We start from the raw sequence: 25,308 nt of genomic DNA on the forward strand, positions 1-25,308 counted from the left end.
GCAAAAATCCTCAACAAAATACTAGCAAACAGAATCCAACAACCCACTGAAAAGATCATACACCATGATCAAGTGGGATTTATCCAGGGCTGCAAGGATTTTTCAATATATGCAAATCAATCAATGTGATACACCATATTAACAAACGTGAAGAATAAAAACCATATGATCAACTCAATAGATGCCAAAAAAGCTTTTGAAAAAATTCAACACATATCTATGGTAAAAACTCTCCAGAAAGTGGGCATAGAGGGAACCTATCTCAGTGTAATAAAGACCATATATGACAAACCTACAGCAAACATCATTCCCAATGGTGAAAAACTAAAAGCATTTCCTCTAAGATCAGGAACAAGACAATGATATCCACTCTCACCGCTATCATCCAATATAGTTTTGGAAGTCCTAGCCATGGCAATCAGAGAAGAAAAAGAAAGAAAAGGAATACAAATTGGAAAAGAAGAAGTAAAACTGTCACTGTCTGCAGATGACATGATAATATGATACATAACACAATACATAGATAATCCTTAAGGTGCCACCAGAAAACTACTAGAGCTAATCAATGAATTTGGTAAAGTTGCAGGATATAAAATTAATGCACAGAAATCTCTTGCATTCCTATACACTAACAACAAAAGATCAGAAAGAAAAATTAAGGAAACAATCCTATTCACCATTGCAACAAAAAGAATCAAATACCTAGGAATAAACCTACCTAAGGAGGTAAAAGACCTGTGCTCAGAAAACTACAAGACGTTGATGAAAGAAATCAAAGATAACACAAACAGATGGAGAGATAGACCATGTACTTGGACTGGAAGAATCAATATTGTGAAATGACTACACTACCCAAAGCAATCTACAGATTCAATGCAATCCCTATCAAATTACCACGGGCTTTTTTTCACAGAACTAGAACAAAAAAATCTAAAGATTTTTATGGAAACACAAAAGACCCCAAATAGCCAAAGCGATCTTGAGAAAGAAAAACAGAACTGGAGGAATCAGGCTCCCTGATTTCAGACTATACTACAAAGCTACATTAATCAAGACAGTATGGTACTGGCACAAAAACAGAAATACAGATCAATGGAACAGGATAGAAAGCCCAGAGATAAACCCATGCACCTATGGTCAACTAATCTATGACAAAAGAGGCAAGAATATACAATGGAGCGAAGACAGTCTCTTCAATAAGTGGTGCTGGGAAAACTGGACAGCTACATGTAGAAAAATGAAACTAGAACAGTCCCTAACACCATACACAAAAATAATCTCAAAATGGATTAAAGACCTAAATGTAAGACCAGACACTATAAAACTCTTAGAGGAAAACATAGGAAGAACATTCTTTGACATATATCACAGCAAGCTCTTTTTTGACACACCTCCTAGAGTAATGAAAATAAAAACAAAAATAAACAAATGGGACCTAATGAATCTTAAAGGCTTTTGTACATCAAAGGAAACCTTAAACAAGATGACAGGACAACCCTCAGGGGCTCCCCTGGTGGCGCAGTGGTTGAGAGTCCGCCTGCCATTGCAGGGGACACGGGTTCGTGCCCCGGTCCGGGAAGATCCCACATGCCGTGGAACAGCTGGGCCCGTGAGCCATAGCCGCTGAGCCTGCGTGTCCGGAGCCTGTGCTCCGCAACGGGAGAGGCCACAACAGTGAGAGGCCCGTGTACAGCAAAAAAAAAAAGACAACCCTCAGAATGGGAGGAAATATTTGCAAATGAAGCAATGGACAAGGGAATAATCTCCAAAATATACAAACAGCTCATGCAGCTTAATATCAAAAAAACAAACAACCCAATCCAAAAATGGGGAAAAGACCTAAATAGACATTTCTCCAAAGAAGACATACAGATGGCCAAGAGGCACATGAAAAGATTCTGAACATCATTAATTATTAGAGAAATGCCAATCAAAACTACAGTGAGGTATCACCTCACACTAGTCAGAATGGCCATCATCAAAAAATCTACAAACAATAACTGCTGGTGAGGGTGTGGAGAAAAGGGAACACTCTTGCACTGTTGGTGGGAATGTAAATTGATACAGCCACTGTGGAGCACAGTATGAAAGTTCCTTAAAAAACTAAAAATAGAGTTACCATATGATCCAGCAAGCCCACTCCTGGGCATATATCCAGAAAAGATGAAAACTCTAATTCGAAAAGATACATGCATCCCATGTTCATAGCTGCACTATTTACAATATCCAGGTCATGGAAGCAACCTAAATGTCCATTGACAGATGAATGGATAAAGAAGGCGTGTTACATATATACAGTGGAATATTACTCAGCCATACAAAGGAACGAAATTGGGTCATTTGTAGAGACGTGGATGGACCTAGAGACTGTCGTACAGAGTGAAGTAAGTCAGAAAGAGAAAAACAAATATCATATATTAATGCATATATGTGGAATCTAGAAAAATGGTACAGATGAACCTGTTTGCAAGGCAGAAATAGAGACACAGACATAGAGAACAAATGTATGGACACAAAGTGGGGAAGGGGATGAATTGGGAGATTGGGACTGACATATATACACTAATATGTATAAAGTAGATAACTAATGAGAACCTGCTGTATAGCACAGGGAACTCTACTTAATGCTCTGTGGTGACCTAAATGGGAAGGAAATCCAAAAAAGAAGGGATACATGTGTACGTACAGCTGATTCACTTTGCTGTACAGTGAAAACTAACACAACATTGTAAAGCAACTATACCCTAATAAAGAAAAAAGAATTACCATATGATCCGACAAACAAACAAACAAAAATTTAAAATCATATTCCCTGCAGTTGCTTCAGGGACAGTCATGGGGAGAAAAGGGGGAACTGAGAAGGTACAGCTCTTCAACACTTTTACTGGTTTAATGTGTTGGTGTGCCTGGTGAGAGTTCACTTGAATTAAAAGGTCAGTTGCTTTAAAAAACACTTCTTTTTTTCTTTTGAAGTTTGAAAGCACAGACCTAGACACAGTTTTCCAGGGACTAGATTTCTCTTGATAGCCTGGTGGGTCTGTGTGCCAAGCCCAGGGATACCCTGACAAGGTGCAGGAGAAGGATCCCTCTCTCACCACTAAGACCTTGAGCTTTTCTGTCCAGAGGAGAAATGGATTCATGATGCCCTGTCTGCATCTTTGTATTTATTCCCTTCAGGGACCAAAGACCTGTGTCTGTGAGACGAATGATTTGGGATCGAGAGTGTGGTATGATTCTATAAAGAGACTGTCAGACAGACACGAGACCCTGAGCTCACGGTCAGCCTCGATGTCCCACTGCTGTACCCAGCCGAGCCAAGCCACTGGGAGCTCAAACCCGGGAGTATACGAGTGATGCTCCTATGGCAATAAAGCAAGCAGTCACTGCCTCTTTGTACCTTGCTAGGCACTGCTCTGAGCACTTCACATTACTGACCCCTTTAATCATCACAACCACACTACTGTTGCTCTTCACATTTTACAGATGAGGAAACTGAGGCCTAATGATGATAAGTAGCAAGGGCCAGGGACAGGATTTGAACCCAGAGCTCATGCTGTCAGCAACTTCACTCTCCTGTTCCTCTAATCCACACACTTTAATATTCCTTCTCCTTCCATGTACCCATATACCCTTTCATGGAGACTTTCAATGAGGACTTTTAATTCTCTCAATCTTCTGGTTTGTTTTTAGTTAAACTGGAGTTTCTGCAAACATCAGACTCACTTAAAACCAAAGCCGGCAGAGAAATCCTTCATTGACAAAAATGCCTGGCACTCACACACAGACCATCTGAAAGCAGCAGCAGCAATCGGATACCCGTGTTGTAATGGTTTGGAATTAAGAGTTTAAGTCTCACACCCAAGGGCTGACACCCAGAGAAATCACTCACTAATCTCTGTGCCTGGTGCTGGGGCAGGGAGGTGAGGGGCTGGTTTTCTCTTGGGGAGGCCATGTGGAGCTTTCAAAAGACCCCTCCTCACAGCAGAAATCACTCTCCAACCCAGCCCCAGATACACTTGAATTGGGTGGACCCAGGTACTGAGTAAGGGATAGGGCACTGTGGACGGGCCTGGTGGCTGGGGGGCAGGAAGGAGGCTGGAGGTGGGCCCTACCTCCATGACGTCTTGGCACACCTCCATGCCCCTGTCACTCATCCCAGCCTCAGCGAGACTTCCTTGTATTTCTCCAACCTGCCAGGCCTGTACCTGCCTCTGAGCCTCTGCTCTCCGTATTCCCTATGTTCCTCCCCTGCCTTTTTCTCCCCACATGGGTCTCATCTCAATGTTACCTCTTCAGAGAAGCCAACCCGTCTGCCTAAATTTAAAGTAGCCACATATTTCCCATGCTTGTTTATTTCCCATATACTCTTTTTAAGGGAAAAAAAAGACTTCATAGCACTTATCGCTGGCTGAATTCATGTTTTTATTTTACTTTACTTATATATTTATTTATCTTATGCCTTTTCTGCTGCCGTGAAAGCAGGGACTTTGTCTTGTGTAAATTTCATTACCCCCAGAGCCTTAGAACGCCGCTAATATACAGTAGAAATCTAATGACTATTTCTGGAATAAATGGATGAATGAATGAGTGAGTGAATGAATGAATGGGGTCCACAAGCTAGATGGGGGGAAGGTTGTCTTGAGGCTGTGTTGAAGATCTTGCTTCCATGCTCAGGGAGAGAGCATGAAATCTTCCTGTTGGGAACTCTATGACTCTTCTGGGGGATTTAGGCCAGGATTGCTTCAAGGCAAAAGGAAGTCTGAGTCCTTTTTAGCCTTATTGTTGAGAAGCATTTGGTAGGGGGTCAGTGGGGGGGAATGGGCATCCTTCATGGATGCCTCCCTAATCTCAGGCCTGTGACACATCTAACACCATGATAACCTGGCCTCTATCATTGATCTTGGGCTGTCCAGCCAGTGCCTTCCCAATGCCTGTTCCTCTCCTCGGAGGTCTTTGGCTAAGGGCACCTCTAAGCCGATGAGCAGTGCCAGGCATCTCTTGAACTAGGAGCTGTAACTTACTCATATCTGTAGATGTTCCTCTCCCTTTCTTTGTTCTGAGCCCCACAATGAGAATACTCATCCCTAAGACCTTCCTGTCTTGCCAGCATTACGGGGACCACCATAGTAGGGGAGTAAAACGCAGCTTCAGCGGGGCTTTCAGCTTAAGCCTTTTCACTCCCTCCCCTCAAGCCCCACCCCAGTGTGGTACAACCTTGTCCTAATGGGTCACCAGACTGGTGACACCTGAATAGCTGGAGGCCAAAAGCAGCACTTGATGACAAGAGGGTAGGGAGGAGAGAGAGTGAAGGGGGAGCGGGGGCTTCCGAGGGGGGCCTGGGAGAGGCACTGGGACTATTTATTTTCAAATGGAGATGGATTTTATATTTCAACTTCATTGTTTTTATCATAGTGAAATCTTATGAGGTTGATGTGAACGGAGCCCTGTATGCATTGTTATGCTATTTGGTTTTGATAAAAAGTGGCATTGTACAAGATGTTCCCTGGCCACGTAAAACCTCGCTGCATAGGTAATGGTGGCACACAGCCATATCGCAAGTTGTGCAATGCCGTGGCAGCGAAAGCAGAGCTGCTTCTCAGGGATTAAGGCTGGTATTTCAATTTGAACTTAAGAAAGAGACTGATGATACAGGAGCAACAGCAAGAAATAAAAAGAAAAGGAGAGAAAAAGAGGAATGAAGGGCAGGAATAATGGAAGACAAGAAAAAAGGAATCTAGGAAGGAGTGAAAGAACGAAGGCAAGAAAAAGAAAATGATACCGTTTAATGGGGGAAGAAATTTTTTGTAAAATGGGAGAGAGCTGATAGGTTCTGAAAGAGATGAAATTTCTTTGCCCTTCTTGCTACTTTCCTTCCCGTCTACCTTTGTTCCAGAGCATTGCTGTAGCTGTAAGTATATTCTTTTCTCTCCTTCTTTCCACGAGAGAGTAGGAGTCAAAATGTCTGAGGTGCTTCTCTCAGTTCTGCAGGTTTAGGATAGTCCAGCAATGCTCTTTCATTAGCTCCAAGGCGCAGATGTTTTTCTTCACTTAAATCTCAGCCTGGGGCTGTGGGTGTCTCTCAGTGGCCTCATTGAGACGTAAGGAGAGGAGACCACTTTCTTCTCATCACTTTCCTTTTATTTTGGCTCCTTAGAAATCAAATGCTAAGACCTACCCAAGGCTCTTTGAGAAGATACTTTAGAGGCAAGGTGGTAGAGTGGGATGAGCATGATTTTGGGAGTTAGATGAATATTACACAGAGTGTTGACAAACTTAGAAAGCACTTAGCACATATTAGGTGTTTGATGACTTGGTTTCCTTCTTGACAACTCATCTCATCTCACTAGAACATGGTGGGTCATTGTCTTGTAAGAAAACAAATCTATTTCTTAATCTGTAACTCCTAACCTTCCACCTGAGCAAGGAACTTGAAGACAGTAAAAAACCTGATCCCATTTCTAAGAAAAACTCCACCACAGGGTTGGAATTCAAACGAATGGCTTCCACCCGGTGCTGGTTCTAATGACGATGACCTGATTTAGAAAGAAATCAATCCAGTTGGGGTTGAGTGCCTGGAAAACCCTGCAGAACCACATCCAGACTCATCACACACAACAGAGCTATGACCTGTCAAGGTCAGTGGTTGGCAGTTGAGTTGGGACATAGCTGAGTTCCTCTTCTGTTGTCACCAATTGTGTAGCATCTGATGTCCTCCCTTCCCCAACAGATCTGCATTTGCTTAAAGAAAACATGTCTAGGACTTCCAGCTCCTTCTCTCACTGGGTCTACCACACAGTACTCTCCAGTCCTACCACCCTAACCTCGGTGCAGTTTCTAGATTATGCAGGACTACTGCATGTACCTGGGCCTTTGCACGTGTGGCTCCTTCTGCAGGCAGTTCCCTTCTTTACCACTTCTATCTGGTGAACACCTACTCATCTTTTATGATTCGAGTCCACCCTCGACTTCTCTGTGCAAACTTCCTGACTCCCTCCCGCCCTACCCTGGAAGAACCTACACATCCTTCTGTGGACCTCTGATGTACCCTGAACAGACTTCTCTCATAGCCCCTGTGTCTCCTTCCATTTACCTGGAAGATTTTTGAGCTTAATGAAAATGTCTGATTCATTTCTGTATCCCTAATACCTAGCACTGTACCTGGCACATAGAGGGGATCAAAATTTGATCATTGAATGAATAAATGAAAGAGTGAAGTAAATGATAGGGATAAAGAAATCTTCAGACAATCTATTGAGATATCTAAAAAAGCAAGAGGTCGGTTTTAGCATTCTGAGCTATTTTACCTTTGTTATAATTGCAAATTTATTTAAACTTTCAAGTGCTCTAATGAATAACCAGATATTTCACAGGGCAACAGTACTTGGCATGTGACATGACAAGTACACACGTTCAAGACCTTTCTGAATAAATGGAAAAGAATGTGAGTTTTTAAGATTCTATGGAAATCTATTATGCTAATGGAGAGGAAGGGAAAAAGAAAGCATAGAAGAAGAGAGGAAATAAGATTAAATCACTGGACCAGAAACTGTCAGATGCTTTTACACACATAATTTCATTTGCTCTTCACAAAGAGCCTGTGGAAGTGGGTATTATTATCCCATTTTATGCATAAGAAATTCTGGCCCAGAGAAATTTTATACCTGGTAGACATTGAAAGTTGACCAAAACATGTCTGCCTCCCCATTCCAGGGGTTTTAGAATTCTGAAGTTGGAGTGTGAAAAATTTAACAGATCATGTAGTCTTACTCCTTGAATTTACAGATGAGAAAACAAGCTCAGGGACATAGGAGTCTTGCCTCACGTCAGCAGTTGTTGGCAGAGGTGGGATTCAACCTCAGGACCCAAAAGCTCAACCTCTTGAGGCTATAGGACAATGGTTCAAGAACAGGGGAACACGGTCCAAGCCCATCCCACTATAGTGTCTGGGTCAGGTTTATGTGCCTGGAGTAGCTAATAACATCAGAGCTTTCAGATAAAAACAATTTCAGAAATTTCAGAAATCAAGCAACTTTAGGCTGACTCTGGGAAAAGGGAGACAGTAGCCTGCATATTTGACTGGCCTAAGTGTTTTTTTTCTCACCCTCTTAAAATAAATATTTACTTATGCACAGCCAGAAGATACTATAGATTAATTGCCATTACCCATCTCTATTTTTCACTTTGGCGATATGAGCTGGTCTTTTCATGGTGCATTAGAAGATTTGCAATTATTTCAGTGAATTTAATATTTCCTTTGTCATCTTCCATTAAATGATAATTATCAAAACTTAAGAATACATGAAGAAATTTTCAATTTTTTTTCATCCAACATTTTTCAGAATCCTTGTTGGCTTTTGGAGATGTACATGCTTGAATAAGCTGACTTGGTAAGAAGAGGAAATGCACACCTGGCTGACTGTCTCATAGATGCTGCTCCAAGTACCTTATAGGTATTATTTAATTTAATGGTGATAAGGACCCATAAACTATTTACTTTTCTTAAGTCAGTTTTATAGAAATATAATTTAAATACAGTAGAATTCATACTTTTAGGAGCATAATTTGGTGAATTTCAACAAATACATAGACATAGCTACACCACAACCAAAACATCAAATATGTCCATTACTCCAAAGAGCATGCTTACGTCCCTTTGTAGTCAATCCTGTCCCCTCCCCCAAGGCATCCACTCATGTGTTTGTTTTATTTTTTGTTGGTTTTTTTTTTGCGGTTCGCGGGCCTCCCACTGTTGTGGCCTCTCCCGTTGCGGAGCACAGGCTCCGGACGCGCAGGCTCAGCGGCCATGGCTCACGGGCCCAGCCGCTCCGCAGCAAGTGGGATCTTCCCGGACCGGGGCACGAACCCGTGTCCCCTGCATCGGCAGGCAGACTCTCAACCACTGCGCCACCAGGGAAGCCCCACTCATCTGTTTTATGTCCTTTTCCAAAATGTCATATAAATGGAAGCATACAATATGCAGCTTTTTGTTCTGGCTTCTTTCACTTACCATAATGCTTGTGAGATTCATCCATATTGTGAATTACTTACCTTTATTATCCCACCTTACATATGCGGAAACTAAATCCCAAGCTGATTTAATGATTCGCTCAGGCTTATAAGTGGAGGCAGGACTCAAACACAGCCAGCCTGGTTCTAGTGCCTGTGCTCTTACTCACCTCTCTATACCTCTGCACCTAGGGTCAGGGCCCCTGGCCTTAGTCATAACACACAGAGTGGTCTTGGCTAAATGCTTCACTTGTTTGAGTTTTCCTCCACTGTATAATCCTAATGCTAGCTTTACACATGGACCCCCAGATGTTGTGCAAAGAACATGAGCTGCTGCTTCTTTTTTTTTTTCTTTTTCATTTTTAGGCTTGAGCAGAAAATGTTCCCGTATAAAGCTACAGCAAAATACCTTGGTCAAGAAAAATGCACTGTTCACGTGCTCCCTAAGGAGGTGTCTTTGGTCCCTGCCCTCTGAATCTCTGAATCCCAGTTCTTAGCTCTGGCTGCCACACAGTTGGTATTGAATGAGTATTTACTGAGTGGTGAACACTATGCCTATTCCATCACTAGCTAGTTCAGCCACTTGCTAGCTGGGTGACCTTGTGCAAGTAACAGCCTCTTGGAGCCTCAGTCTCCTTACCTGTAATATGGGGCTCAAAGGCTGTGTTGAGCGTTAAGTGAAATCATGCTCATAAAACACAGTGTCAAAAGTCTGGCAATATCTCCATCAGCATTAGGCTCTTCTTATTTTCCTTCCGTCACAATTATCTCTAGAATTGAATTAAAGTTCAGGTGTGATAAAATGTGTAAAGAACTATGAAAATATAAGATTTAATAAATTCACTCAACAAACATTTATCAACCACCTACAACGTGCTTGGCCCTGGACTAGGCTGGGGATGCAGCAGTGAACAGACAGACTCATCCTAACAAGGGAGAAGATTATACTACTATCTTGAGTTACTCATGCCCCCAAAAGACGCCCAGCATATTAATTTTGTCAAGTATATGTCAATAATGAGGATCATAATTGCTAACATTTATCAAGTCCTTTCTGGGGGCCAAGTATGTTGTGAAAGCTTGTTACATATATGTTACTTTATTTAATCCTCCCAATGATCCTCGGAGGCGCCAAGATTCCTGTTTTCCAAGTGAGGATAAAGAAGCTCAAAGCGCTGAATGACGTTGCAGGTAAATGACTGAGCTGCATTTGAAACCAAAGCCTAAGTTTTAAATCGTTATATTCAATAGTTTTTAGTTATCTCTTATTCACTAGAAATTGAACCGCAAGGGCTGCCAGCAGGGCTGCCATGATGCACAACACCCAGGACATACCATCGCCTTCACTGTCTGTGTGACTCATGTCTCTGGAGTGGTGCAGAGCATAGCGTGAACAGCCTATGGGACAGTCCTGGCTGCCAAGAGGAAGGCAAGGACTATCCTTGGCAAACTAGACTTCAGAAAGGATGTGCTTGACACCTGGTAGGTCCCTAATGAATAGCTGTTGAATTTTAAAAAATGAGCTTGGCTTTCTGCTGGTTCAAGCACTCACCGAAGAGTTAACAGTCTGAAATAAAGATATCTATGCTAGAGAGATGGAAAAGGATACAAGCATTGTAAGAGTGGAGGTCACCAGTACAAACTGAGCTCACCAGCTATCACTCCTCCCCAGGCACAGAGCTCTTGTTCCCGAGTTTGAGAAAATAAGGAGGAAGATACAAAAGGATGAGACTTCCTCTTAATCATGGGAGACTTCATGGAGGAGGTGTACTTCTCAGAGAACTGTGAGAATGGGAAAAGGGAGGCACCAATGAAGCTTGAAAACTTTTTAAACACAGAAACTTCAGCATAAGTTCGTGGTCACATAAACACACTGCCAAGTAATGTGACAGTTGTGATCTGGCATTTATAAAAAGGAAAATCTTCCAGGATTCCTTTGTAAAGAGGAGGACTCTCCTTTTTAAGAGGAAGAATAAAAGAGAATTCCTCTACCCTTCTTCAAATGACCTTCTCATTCCACTCTGCACAAGTAAGCCTACCTTTTTAATCATTTATTTCTCAAACAAGAGGTTCCCAAACTTTCCCAGTAAAGGTACCCTTAGAGTCTCAGTAAACTTCACAGTGTCTGAAGCCAAAAGAGAGAATTTGCAGTTATAATATTGATTAGGTCTGTACAACTTAATAAGCATTTGTCTGCTAACAACTTAGTAGCTGTTAGAAAGAATAATGCACATACATTGAAAGAAAAAGAATGTTTAATTCTTAAACAACCATAATTACTTACTAATGAGATGTATGTGCCTTTTAGGCACTACACAACTCTTCAAACTTTGGAATCGGCTTGGGTATTGCCACCCTAATTTTCTATTCCACAATGATTTTCACAAAACTGAGAGTATTATGCAATCTGAGGTCTTCCATGTGGAGGCGAAACCACAGAGATGGGGGAAAATAGGCTTGACCCAACATCCAGAGGACGGTGGTTGCCGGCATTGGTTCAGAATTTCAGTCATATCAAGACTGTCAAGGTGATTCTCTTGACCTTTTCCTCTTGTTTGCAACGTGGCTGCTACAAGTCCAAATATCAAGTGAATGAAGCAGGAAGAAAGGAGGAAAAGGTGGCGCCAACCTCGTCTGATCCCTTTTAACAAGGAACCAAAAGCTACTTCAGAGATTTCCTCGCAGCCTAGAAGATGTTCTCTAGCAGATCTCATGGGCCAGAAACTGTGTCGTATGTCCATCACTGGCTGCAAGGAAAGCTGAGAAAGTCAGCATTTAGCTGGATACAAAGTGCTCCAAGTCAGGGCTTAGTAGCAAGAAAGGAGGGTGTGGATTTTGGGTGAACGAACAGCAGTATCTACTACAGAGCCACCTTTACTCATACAAAGATCAGCAGGACAAGGATTAATTCCTGCTTTCAGTAACCTCAGGTCTAACCTGGAAGCAAACAGACCTTCCCCCCAAATTCTGACTACTATAAAAAATGATAACTAGGTACCTATTGCTGTAGGAAGGTACTTAATTTGTCTAGGAGGGTCAGAGAAAGTTCTAGGAGGAAGCTGACCGCACTGTAACAGAAAGGCATTCAGAAAGAGGAACAGCAAGCACAGAGGCCCAGAGATATGAAGAAAAGAGTATTACATGATTTGAGTAGTACATGATCCAGTGTCTAGAGCACAGGATGGATGGCAGGAGGGTGGGGCTGGCAGGAGAAGACACATCAGGTCATGGAATCAGCTCTGGGAAGAATCGTGTAAGAAGGGCAGTCTATCACTTCTTTTTTCCTTTGGCCCGCATGACTTCCTTTGCGGAAATGTTCTTTTCATATTCTACGGGTCTGCCAGTTATGTAGGCTAACATTCCGTTTTCTGCACATGGTCCCCTGACCCAAACAGATCCAGAGTCCTTACAGGAATTGATATGGATGTTGAATGAGGGACCCCATCCTAAGGAAGACATAAACCTGGGGCTGCCAGTAGCCATATTTTCCTCCTTCAGAGAATATGGGGGCGGGTAGGGGGTGGAGGGAGTGGGGAGAAGCTAAGGAGGAAATGGGGAGAGAGGGGCTGATGAAATAATTCTAACATCCTGGATCCAACTTAATTATATCCATCCAGAGTTTACTTCAGCTAATAACATTTCTGTTTTTACTCAAGCCAGTTTAAGCTAGTTTTTATTAAGCTGGTTTGAGTTGGGTTCCTATCATTTGTAGTTGGAAGGGTCTTGACAAACGGACTACAACCTGGAAGCAGGAAAACCCATCAGGAGGCTCTCACCACATTCTCTTCTCATATCTGGCTACAGGCTGGGCCTTCATGGGCTTCAAGACGACCTGCCCTGGCTGCTGGGGAGAAAAGCATAACTTTTCTGGAGACTTCAATCGTCCGCACCTTAATCTCCAGGTGCAGTCTGAGAGAGACATTGATTCTCACCCAGCTGGCTGGATGGCACCCACTTCCTGTCCTGCGAATGTCAGCTGTCTTCCCGGGCTGTTATGCGACTCCACTATCAGCCAGTGGCATCCAGGAACACATTGGACTTCTAGGAAAAGTGATGTTCTACAAGAGCAAACACATGCGGCCAGACCTGACGGTAACTCTAGCAGCCGTGCGCACATTGAAGCCCTGGACATTGTTCATGGCCTCTGGCATTCAGGAGCCTGGCACAAGCTCCACGTTCAGGAGCTGGCAAGATAAATAGCCCATTGACAGGCATTTCTGAGCTGGTAATGCAAATCCTTGGAGGCTGTAGGGCTGAGATAGGACTTATCATTGCTTCCAAGGAGTTTCACCTGCAGATTTTAGTGCACCTTACATTCAAAACCAGACATCTACTAGCTGGGTGAGCCTAAGGAAGTTACTTCACCTCTCTGAGTGTCTGCTTCCTCAATTTTAAGTAGGCATGATAACAGTATTTGCTAACGTGTACTGAGCGCCTACTATGTACCAGGCCTGCTAAGCACTGTACGTGTAGTCACCTCCCTCTGCAGGGGCTGACACATTTTGAGATTTTAATCTGGGTTTGTCATTGCTATTATTATCTGTGGTACCATAGGAACCATCAGTTTCAATTCGATCTTTTTTTTTTTTTTTTTTTTTTTTTTTTTGGGTACGCGGGCCTCTCACTGTTGTGGTCTCTCCCGTTGCGGAGCACAGGCTCCGGAGCGCAGGCTCAGCAGCCATGGCTCATGGACCCAGCCGCTCCGCGGCATGCGGGATCTTCCCGGACCGGGGCACAAACCCGTGTCCCCTGCATCGGCAGGCGGACACTCAACCACTGCGCCACCAGGGAAGCCCTCAACTCGATCTTTTAATGAATAAGAAAAGTGGCACCAGGAAGCAGTGAATGGATTGTCTAAATTCATATAGCATAATCAGTGACAGAGCAAAATCTAGAACCGAAGTCTCATCCAAATTAAGTTACGTGACCCAAAGCAACAAACATTATAGGGTATCTATAAATTAACCTAGAATATATATGACTTCTATGGAAAAAAAATTTAAATCCTAATGAAAAACATAAAACCTGATCTGAATAAGCAGCAGTTAGAGATATTCTATGCTCTTGAATGGGCATTTTCAGATTATAATGGTAACAATTATTCCCAGAATAATCCATGCATTAAATGTGATCAGATACCAGTTGGGCTTTTTGAGGACATTGAAAAATGGTTTTTAAAATGTCTTTGGAGGAAAAGAGATCCATCTAAGTCAACTTTAGAAAAGCAGAAGAGGAGAAAATTGCCTTACCAGTCATTGAGATGATCAAAAGGTTATGGTAGTTAAAAAATAGTTTGGTATTGTTGCAAGAACAGACAAACAGACCTATGAAGCATCCAGAGAGGTGAGAGTCAGACCCATGTGTATATGGAGCCTAACATATGGTAAAGGAGGGCATCGCAGTTCTGTGGGGGAAAGGCCAGATTGCTTAGTAGATGGAGTACAGGAAACTGCTTCACTATTTGGAGAAAAATAAAACAGGATCCCTACCTAAGGAGGTTCCAGATGAATAAAACAGCTAAATGTGAAAGATAAAATATCAAATGTTAGGAAAAAAAGTGAAACATCTTTGTGATCTAGGGGTAGGAAAAGATTTCACGAGCAATATAAGGATTTCTTTTCAGCAAAGGACATTATGGACAAAGTTACTCAACAAATGACAGGAAAGATAGATAAAAATTTTCTGATATCTAAAGTTGAAATGGTATTTATATATGGCTCAGAGATATTGCGGGTTTGGTTCCACATCCCTGCAATAAAGTGAATATCCCAATAAAGCAAATCACATGAATTTTTTGCTTTTCTCAGAGCATGTAAAATTTTGTTTATACTGTACTGTAGTGTAGTAAGTGTGCAGTAGCATTATGTCTAAAAAAACAATATGTACCTTAATTAAAAAATACTTTATTGCTAAAAAATACTAACCATCATCTGCAACACCACAGAGTTGCCACAAACTTTCAATTTGTAATAAAAAAACCAATATCTACAAAGTGCAATAAAATGAAGAATAATACAACAAGGTATGCCTGTGTAGCATATGTGATATCTTCCTACTCAACCAGAAGAGAACAATCCTTGTGGGAAAATGGGAAAAGAGTGCCTTATGGATAATTACAGAAGAAGAAATCTTAAAAGTTAATAGATAAATGAAGAAATGCTCAAAATCATTAATAGTCAATAAAATAAAAATTAAAGCAATAAGGCAGCTTTAAACCTATTAGATCGAAAAATTAGAAAGCTGTATAATGCAAGTGTTGGTTGGGTTTAGGGATAAAGAAACCCAGACTCACGGATCTACACTGATGAGACTGGATCTAGATTATTTAATCTGGGTTATTTAGTGAAATTGTATGCACCCCCAATGGCCTAGCAATCCCACTCCTAGGCATAAATCCCAAAGAAATTCTTGCCAAGCTCTAAAAGGGATAGATTGTATTATTGTCCTCAATTATTTGCTCCCCTTTCCCAAGGAAAGGACTACACACCTCCATGTGATTTTCAGTGCCTGACTGTAGGAGACTGTCTTCTCTGCCCCAGTGTCAGTCTTAACCACGTGACTTGCTTTGGCCAATGAAACAGGAGTGGAAGTGATGTATGCCAACTGGAACAGAAGCTCCAAATGCTATTGCATGTTCTCTCCAGCCCTCTTGCTCTTTTTCTTCTGCCAGCAGTAGGGCTTGTTCCAAATAAGGGCTGTTCCTTCAGCCTGGATCCTGGAATGAAGACACACAGCACAGGGGGGAGCCTGTTGCCACCAGCTACAACATGTGGCGTGAACAAGAAAGGAAACTTTGTGGCTGTAAGCCACTGAGGTGTCCTCTTTGTCTTGTTTATTATAGCAGCAAACTAACCAATACAGGACACATAAAATAATTGTTCGTTGGAGTATTATTCATGATAGCAGGTAGTTGTGGGCAGCCTTAGTGTCCGTCACTGATAAAACATGGCACACACCGTAGGGTATTAAGAAATCACAATATACAAAAGATTACATGTTCGCATGAAAACGTGGATGAACCTCAAGAACAGTGTTTAGTGAAAATATTAAGAAATAAAATCATATATATAACCAATTAACACAAAACTACAACTATCTATTTTGCAATAGTATGTACCTATAAAAAGATTAAAACATTGGCATGATTGTCTAGGGAATGAGAGAAGAATGGGAGTGAGATATGGAGATAAATGAATTTTTAAATGTCCAGCCATTTAAAAATTTAAAGAGTAATTTGAAAAAAATGAAAGGAAAAGGGAGCTACAGCTCCTGATAACCTGTTTGGTGCTTTTTCTTCCATACCCCATTGATTCTTGTATTAGTCATACTCCCAGAATAATGATAATGCCTTATATCATAAATTGCCTCATATGTATTAACTACAATATTTCCTCTGATCACCAGAAGAACCTTGTAAAATAAGGAGGACAGATGTCATAATTCTCATTTAACACATTTTTAAATAGGGCTGTGGTGTCCACTGGTTTTGCTGGTAAGAGATTAATAGTTGCTTACCTTGACATAGTATGTAATATGTGACAGGCCCTATTCTGAGTATTTTATAGGTTTAACGCATTGAAATTTCTCAGTCCCAAGGGTAGGTCCTATTATTGTCATCTTCTCCATTTTACAGCAGAGGAAAGTGAGGCACGATGGAGTGACTTGCCATGAAAATAGTATGTAGTGGGTCTAGGATTTGAGTCTAGACATTCTGACTCTAGAGTTCGGGTGACCACATATTTTAAAGCCCCAATTGGGACAGTTTTAAGAATAAAAAAGGGTGCTAATAAGAATTAGTCTGGGGCTACATCCATAAACTAAGACGTCCTGGGAAAAACGGGACATGTGGCACGAGGTCAAATCCAAGCTTCCAGACGCTCTGTTGTGCTGCCTCTCAGAAGGAAGCCCAGGCCCCTGAGTCCATACGTCAGTGTCCTTTTCATCACAGCAAGACTTAAACAGTCCCAACTTAAAATTGGATCTTGCCAATTCCCTGCAAAAATAACAACAGAAATTGGCTCCATGAGTATTTAGAAAATGGAAATGGGAAAAGTGAGCTGGTTTCAGAGCTGAAAAGCAGCTGAGTTGGGCCCTCGGGGCCTTGGGTGGGGGCTTTCATTAGCAGGAGGATAAAGCCCCAGTCAAGTTTTGGCTCCACATCAAAGAAAAAAGGATAAAGAACCTGGAGATGTGAGCTCTCACTCCTGATCTGGGGCTAAATTGGCTGGTCGACAGAAATCATGTTCCTCTAACACAGGGCACTCCACCCCTGTAAAATGGAGATACTTCTGCTCCTTTCCCACCCAACCACCTCAGGAAGAATGAATGATTACACTGTAATAGCTATGCTAAACTGATGCTTACAAAGTGGCAGCATTCACTCACTGGCTTATATCCATGATCTCATTTATCACAATAACCTTGGAAGCAAGTATTATTATTTTGTTGCTGTTATTATGATATCCATTTTGCAGATGAGGAAACTGAGGCTAAAAGATGTTCAGTTGCTTGCTGAAGCTTACACATTTTGTAATAAATCCAGGTCTATCGGCCTTAGAGCCCATGCTCTAGAACATATATTTGCTCCCTATGAGAATTTAGTTTAGCAATTCTCCCCCATTGCTTGGAATAATGTCTGGTAGACAAAATGGGGACAACATTCTTCACTCTAACTCATCCATGGATAGAGATTAGTGGTGGTTCCAAAGGTTAGCTTCATTTCCCCCTCAGTTTTAGGAGAATCTATATACTCCAGACTTGAAAAGAAATGTGTGTATGTGTGTTGATTTGGAATGGAAACAAATATCAAGAGAACCTCTTGGACTAATTTTTTAATACAGAAAGAATTGGGGATGAATAAAGTTACAGAAAAGGAAAGTCTCCTCTTAGAAGGGAAGAAAAGCAGGTACCATGATGTAGAGAAATTGAGTCACCATAACTGGCATAACATCTATGCTCCATGCTGGTGTGAAAACTTTCCCTGCACAACACTTGAAGCTATTGACTCCAGCATCTCAGAGCCCCTTGGGCATGCTCATCTAATCATCCAAATTAAGAACAGCTTCTCATTAGCAGGCCCAAGGACCCCCACACAACTCCAGCTGATCTCTGAAGCTCAACAGTCTTTATTAACCTGCTTTAGCTTTCGAAGAAGGATAAAAATTAAAGGACTTGGTGTTGGCGCTTAAAGCACCTCAGGACAAATTATCCTAAAATTTATGTGGAACCACAAAAGACTCTGAATTGCCAAAGCAATCTTGAGAAAAAAGAACAAAGCTGGAAATATAACCCTCCCAGACTTCAGACTATACTACAAAGCTATAGTCATCAAAAGAGCATGGTACTGGCACACAAACAGACACATAGATCAATAGAACACAATAGAGAGCCCAGAAATAAGCCCACACACCTATGGTCAATTAATCTATGACAAAGAAGGCAAGAATATACAATGGAGAAAAGACAGTCTCTTCAATAAGTGGTGCTGGGACAACTGGATACCTATGTGTAAAAAAATGGGGTTAGGACTTTTCCTCACACCATGTATAACAATAAACTCAAAATAGATTAAAGACTTAAATGTAAGACCTGAATCCTTAAAACTCCTAGAAGAGAACATAGGCAGAATGCTCTCTGACATAAATTGTAGTAATATTTTTTGGATCAGTCTCTGAAGGCAAATGAAATTAAAGCAAAAATAAACAATAGGACCTAATTAAAAGCTTTTGCATAGCAGAGGAAACCACTGACAATATGAAAAGACAACCTACAGAATGGGAGAAAATATTTGCAAATGATGTGACAGATAAGGGGTTAACATCCAAAATATACAAACAGCTCATACAACTCAATAACAAAAAAACATACAACCCAATCAAAAAATGGGCAGAAGACCTGATTAGACATTTTTCTAAAGAAGATATACAGATGGCCAACAGGCACATGAAAAGATGCTTCACATTGCTAATTATTAGAGAAATGCAAATCAAAACAATGAGATATCACCTCACACCTGTCAGACTGGCTATCATCAAAAAGTTTAAAAACCAGACAAAGATGTCACACAAAAAACTACAGGCCAATATCACTAATGACCATAGATGCAAAAATCCTCAACAAAATACTAGCAAACAGAATCCAACAGCACATTAAAAGGATCATACACCATGATCAAGTGGGGTTTATCCCAGGAATGTAAGGATTCTTCAATATATGCAAATTAATCAATGTGATACAGCATATTAACAAACTGAAGGAGAAAAACCATCTGATCATCTCAATAGACACAGAAAAAGCTGTCAACAAAATTCAACACCCATTTATTATAAAAACTCTCCAGAAGGTAGGCACAGAGGGAACCTACCTCAACATAATAAAGGCTATATATGACAAACCGACAGCCAACATCATTCTCAATGGTGAAAAACTGAAACCATTTTCTCTAAGATCAGGAACAAGACAAGGTTGCCCTCTCTCACTACTATTATTCAACATAGTTTTGGAAGTTTTAGCCACAGCAATCAGAGAAGAAAAAGAAATAAAAGGAATCCAAATAGAAAAAGAAGAAGTAAAGTTGTCACTGTTTGCAGATGACATGATATTATACATAGAGAATCCTAAAGATGCTACCAGAAAACTACAAGAGCTAATCAATGAATCTGGTAAAGTAGAAGGACACAAAATTAATGCACAGAAATCTCTTGCATTCCTATACACTAATGATGAAAAGTCTGAAAGAGAAATTAAGGAAACACTCCCATTTACCAATGCAACAAAAGAATAAAATGTCTAGGAATAAACCTACCTAAGGAGACAAAAAACCTGTATGCAGAAAATTATAAGACACTGATGAAAGAAATTAAAGATGATACAAACAGATGGAGATGGATTGGAAGAATCAACATTGTGGAAATGACAAAAATAAACAAATGGGACCTAATGAAACTTAAAACCTTTTGTACAGCAAAGGAAACCATAAACAAGACGAAAATACAACACTCAGAATGGGAGAAAATATCTGCAAATGAAGCAACTGACAAAGGAGTAACCTCCAAAATATACAAGCAGCTCATGCAGCTCAATATCAAAAACACAAACAACCCAATCCAAAAATGTGCAGAAGACATAAATAGACATTTCTCCAAAGAAGATATACAGATTGCCAACAAACACAGGAAAGGATGCTCAACATCATTAATCATTAGAGAAATGCAAATCAAAACTACAGTGAGGTATCACCTCATACCTGTCAGAATGGACATCATCAAAAAATCTGCAAACAATAAATGCTGGAGAGGGTGTGGAGAAAAGGGAACCCTCTTGCACTGTTGGTGGGAATGTAAATTGATACAGCCACTATGGAGAACAGTATGGAGGTTCCTTACAAAACTAAAAATAGAATTACCATATGACTCAGCAATCCCATTACTGGGCAAATACCCTGAGGAAACAATAATTAAAAAAGAGACAGGGCTTCCTTGGTGGCGCAGTGGTTGAGAGTCCGCCTGCCGATGCAGGGGACACAGGTTTGTGCCCCAGTCCGGGAAGATCCCACATGCCACGGAGCGGCTGGGCCCGTGAGCCATGGCCGCTGAGCGTGCACGTCCGGAGCCTGTGCTCCGCAACGGGAGAGGCCACAACAGTGAGAGGCCTGTGTACCGCAAAAAAAAAAGAAAGAGTCATGTACCACTATGTTCACTGCAGCACTATTTACAATAGCCAGGACATGGAAGCAACCTAAGTGTCCATCGACAGATGAATGGATAAAGAAGATGTGGCACATATATACAATGGAATATTAGCCACAAAAAGAAATGAAATTGAGCTATTTGTAGTGAGGTGGATGGATCTAGAGAGAGAGCGAATTAAGTCAGAGAGAGAAAAACAAATACCGTATGCTAACACATATATATGGAATCTAAAAAAAAAAATGTGGTTCTGATGAACCAGGGGCAGGACAGGAATAAAGACACAGAAGCAGAGAATGGACTTGAGGACACAGGGAGCGGGAAGGGTAAGCTGGGACTAAGTGAGAGAGTGGCATGGACATATATACACCGCCAAACGTAAAATAGATAGCTAGTGGGAAGCAGCCGCATAGCACCGGGAGATCAGCTCGGTGCTTTGTGACCACCTAGAGGGGTGGGATAGGGAGGGTGGGAGGGAGACGCAAGAGGGAGGGGATATGGGAATGTATGTATACATATAGCTGAGTCACTTTGTTATACAGCAGAAACTAACACAACATTGTAAAAGCATTATACTCCAATAAAGATGTTTAAAAAAGAAAAAGTCTACAAATAACAAATGTTGGAGAGGATGTGGAGAAACATGTACCCTTGTGCACTCTTGGTGGGAGTGTAAATTGGTTCAGCTATTATGAAAAACAGTATGGAGGTTCCTTAAAAAACTAATAATAGAACTACCATATGATCCAGAAATTCCACTCTTGGATATATATATGGAAAAAACAAAAACACTAATTCAAAAAGATGCATTAGCCCTGCTGTTCAGAGCAGCACTATTTATAATAGCCAAGTAGACAAGACATGGAAGCAACCCACATGCTCATCAACAGACAATATGATTAAGATGTACATATATATGTACATATCTTCTTAATCATGAAGATATATGATATATATGAAGATATATATGACATATATGTCATAGAATATTACTCAGCTATAAAAAAGAATGAAATTCTGCCACTTGCAGCAATATGGATGAACCTGCTTAGTATCATCATGCTTAGTGAAATCACTTAGACAGAGGAAGACAAATATCTATGATATCACCTTTATGTGGAATCTGAAAAATAAAAAAAAAAGCACCACCACCAAATGAATGTATACACAAAGCAGAAACAGACTCACGGATATGGAAAACAAACTCGTGATTACCAAATGGAAGAGGTAAGGGCGAGAGGAACAAATTAGGGGTATGGGATTAACAGATACATACTCCTATGTATCAAATAGGTAAGCAACAAGGATATACTATAAAGCACAGGGAATTATAGCCATTATCTTGTAATAACCTATAATGGAGTATAATTTGCACAAATACTGAATCACTATGTTGTATACCTGAAACTAGTATAAATTGTAAATCAACTCTACGTCAATTAAAAAAATTTAAAAATTTTAAAAGCACCTTAGGGGTAATTTTTCCAGTGTCAGGCAGTGATGGTCTCCTTCGTTCATCCAGGCTGCATCTAGGGTAATGCAAAGGGACCCTGTGCTCCCTCGCCTGTATATGACATATGGCAGCATCAGAAAATAACATTTACTCCTGTATGCTTTGCAGCTGAGATAGACCTCCCAATCTCAACTCTTCATTTACCTCATTATTTTTTTTTAACTTAAATTCAGGTCTTAAAGTCTGAGAGATGGAGAGAGCTACAGTGGATTCAGTTCTGTCCCCCTCATCAACTATAACTGAGTGATGTAACCTCTTTGGAATTTGTTTCCTTGTCCTGCTTCATAGGAGAAGGAAAAAAGAAAATTTTTTTTTAATTAAAAAAAATTCAGAGAAAATCACTTTGAGAATACTTTAGCTGCTTTGGGGTAAAAAAGATTAGCTTCCTAATAGCAATTTTTGGCACAGTTCCTCAGCCAACTTAACTAAACTGAATAAATAGCTCAATGATGTGGTAACGTGGGGATAAAGTCATGGTGGCTAGGAAAACTATTCGGCAGCTGCCAAGAAAAACACACAAATTTATAAAGGCAGTATTGACCCTAAACCTTATAGGTAGAGCAAAATTATTATTCCTTTTCATGCAGTTTAACTTCCATAACACTCTTCAATGTTGGGAGATTAGCTTGGCAAATGTCCAAGAGAACAGAAGAACAGAGCTAGCTTTTAAGACATTAATATTCCCAAAAGGCAGAGCAAACAAAGGATTAGATCCCAGGGGCAGAAATACCCCAGCAGAAATACTGCATCACTGATGCATTTACACCAAGACAAGAGAGTTTCTTCTCTCTGAATCACCTACTTAATGCCATCCTTCTGAAGAAACTGCTCGAAAGCAATTGGGATTCAATTGGCTAGGACTTTACTGACTGGAGGAACTTCCCTCAAGGCACAAGCATCCTATCTTCTATTTTCTTCTCCATTTGAATATTAATAAATCCAAAGCACGAGGGGTAAGAGGACTCTAAAAATCAAGTCTCAAATTCTATGGATGTAGCAAGATGATATTTTAAAATATACTGTGATATCTTATTTCTACTTGCTCAAGCAAAAGTCATCCACTGTCTGAAGAGGATTGGCCAAAAATGGCAGAAAGGGCAACAACTTATATTTACTGAGTCTTTCTTCAGGGCCTGGCATTATTCTGACCACTTTATACCTACTATCTCATTTAATCTCCCCAGTAACCTTATGAGAAGAGCACTATTATCTCCATTTTACTGATGAGGGAACTGAGGTACACAAAGTTTTAATAAGTTATCCAAGATCAAAGAGCTAGGAAATTCAACGTTCAGCTTTTGCCTTCCAAACTAGGATTTTTATAGAGAACATGCTTATGAGAACAAAAACTTTTGATTTGCAAGTGCTTGGCTTAAGAAAAACAAAAAAACCTTTGTTGCATTATAACATTCATATATACTAAAAAGTGTGCAAATCAATGAAGTTTCACAAAGTGAACAGTCTCGTTGTAATCAGTACCCAGATCAAGAAACAACATTGCCAGCACTCACAAAATCCTCCTTAAGCTTTCTTTCTATTTCTACCACGACTTCAAGAGTATTTTGACTTTTAAAAACAATTGATTTATTTTTGCACGTTTTTGAACTTCTTATATTTGGAATCATAACCTATGTACTTCTTGTGTGTGTTGGCTTCTTTCATTCGAATTTTAATTGTGAGATTTACTCATATTGTTGTGTTGTCTCAAAGATGTGTGCTAATCTATATGCATATACCAAAATGTGTTTATCCATTTTACTCTTGATTGACACTTGGATTGTTTCCAGTTTGGGTCCATGATGCATATAGTGTCACTATGACTATTCTTGGATATATCTTTTGTTGAACATAAACACACATTTTGGGGGGTACATATCTAGGAATGGAAGTGCTGGGTTATATATTATACCTGTGTTCACTTTTTTAAAATTTTAAAAAAAAATTTTAACATCTTTATTGGAGTATAATTGCTTTACAATGGTGTGTTAGTTTCTGCTTTATAACAAAGTGAATCAGTTATACATATACATGTGTTCCCATATCTCTTCCCTCTTGCGTCTCCCTCCCTCCCACCCTCCCTATCCCACCCCTCTAGGTGGTCACAAACCACTTAGCTGATCTCCCTGTGCTATGCGGCTGCTTCCCACTAGCTATCTATTCTACGTTTGGTAGTGTATCTATGTCCATGCCACTCCCTCACTTTGTCACAGCTTACCCTTCCCCCTCCCCATATCCTCAAGTCCATGCTCTAGCAGGTCTGTGTCTTTATTTCCATCTTATCCCTAGGTTCTTCATGACCTCTTTTTTTTTTCTCTTAGATTCCATATATATGTGTTAGCATACGGTATTTGTTTTTCTCTTTCTGACTTACTTCACTCTGTATGACAGACACTAGGTCCATCCACCTCACTACAAAGTATAACTCAATTTCGTTTCCTTTTATGGCTGAGTAATATTCCATTGTATATATGTGCCACATCTTCTTTATCCATTCATCTGTCGATGGACACTTAGGTTGCTTCCATGTCCTGGGTATTGTAAATAGAGCTGCAATGAACATTTTGGTACATGACTCTTTTTGAATTATGGTTTTCTCAGAGTATATGCCCAGTAGTGGGATTGCTGGGTCGTATGGTAGTTCTATTTGTAGTTTTTTAAGGAACCTCCATACTGTTCTCCATAGTGGCTGTATCAATTTATGTTCCCACCAAGAGTGCAAGAGGGTTCCCTTTTCTCCACACCCTCTCCAGCATTTATTGTTTCTAGATTTTTTGATGATGGCCATTCTGACAGGTGTGAGATGATATCTCATTGTAGTTTTGATTTGCATTTCTCTAATGATTAGTGATGTTGAGCATCCTTTCCTGTGTTTGTTGGCAATCTGTATATCTTCTTTGGAGAAATGTCTATTTAGGTCTTCTGCCCATTTTTGGATTGGGTTGTTTGTTTTATTGTTATTGAGCTGCATGAGCTGCTTGTGAATTTTGGTGATTAATCCTTTGTCAGTTGCTTCATTCGCAAATATTTTTTCCCATTCTGAGGGTTGTCTTTTGGTCTTGTTTATGGTTTCCTTTGCTGTGCAAAAGCTTTGAAGTTTCATTA

The sequence above is a fragment of the Monodon monoceros genome, unplaced genomic scaffold, assembly GCF_005190385.1.
Source record: "Monodon monoceros isolate NGI ecotype Baffin Bay Population unplaced genomic scaffold, NGI_Narwhal_1 Super_Scaffold_7, whole genome shotgun sequence".
NCBI classification, from domain to species: Eukaryota; Metazoa; Chordata; class Mammalia; order Artiodactyla; family Monodontidae; genus Monodon; species Monodon monoceros.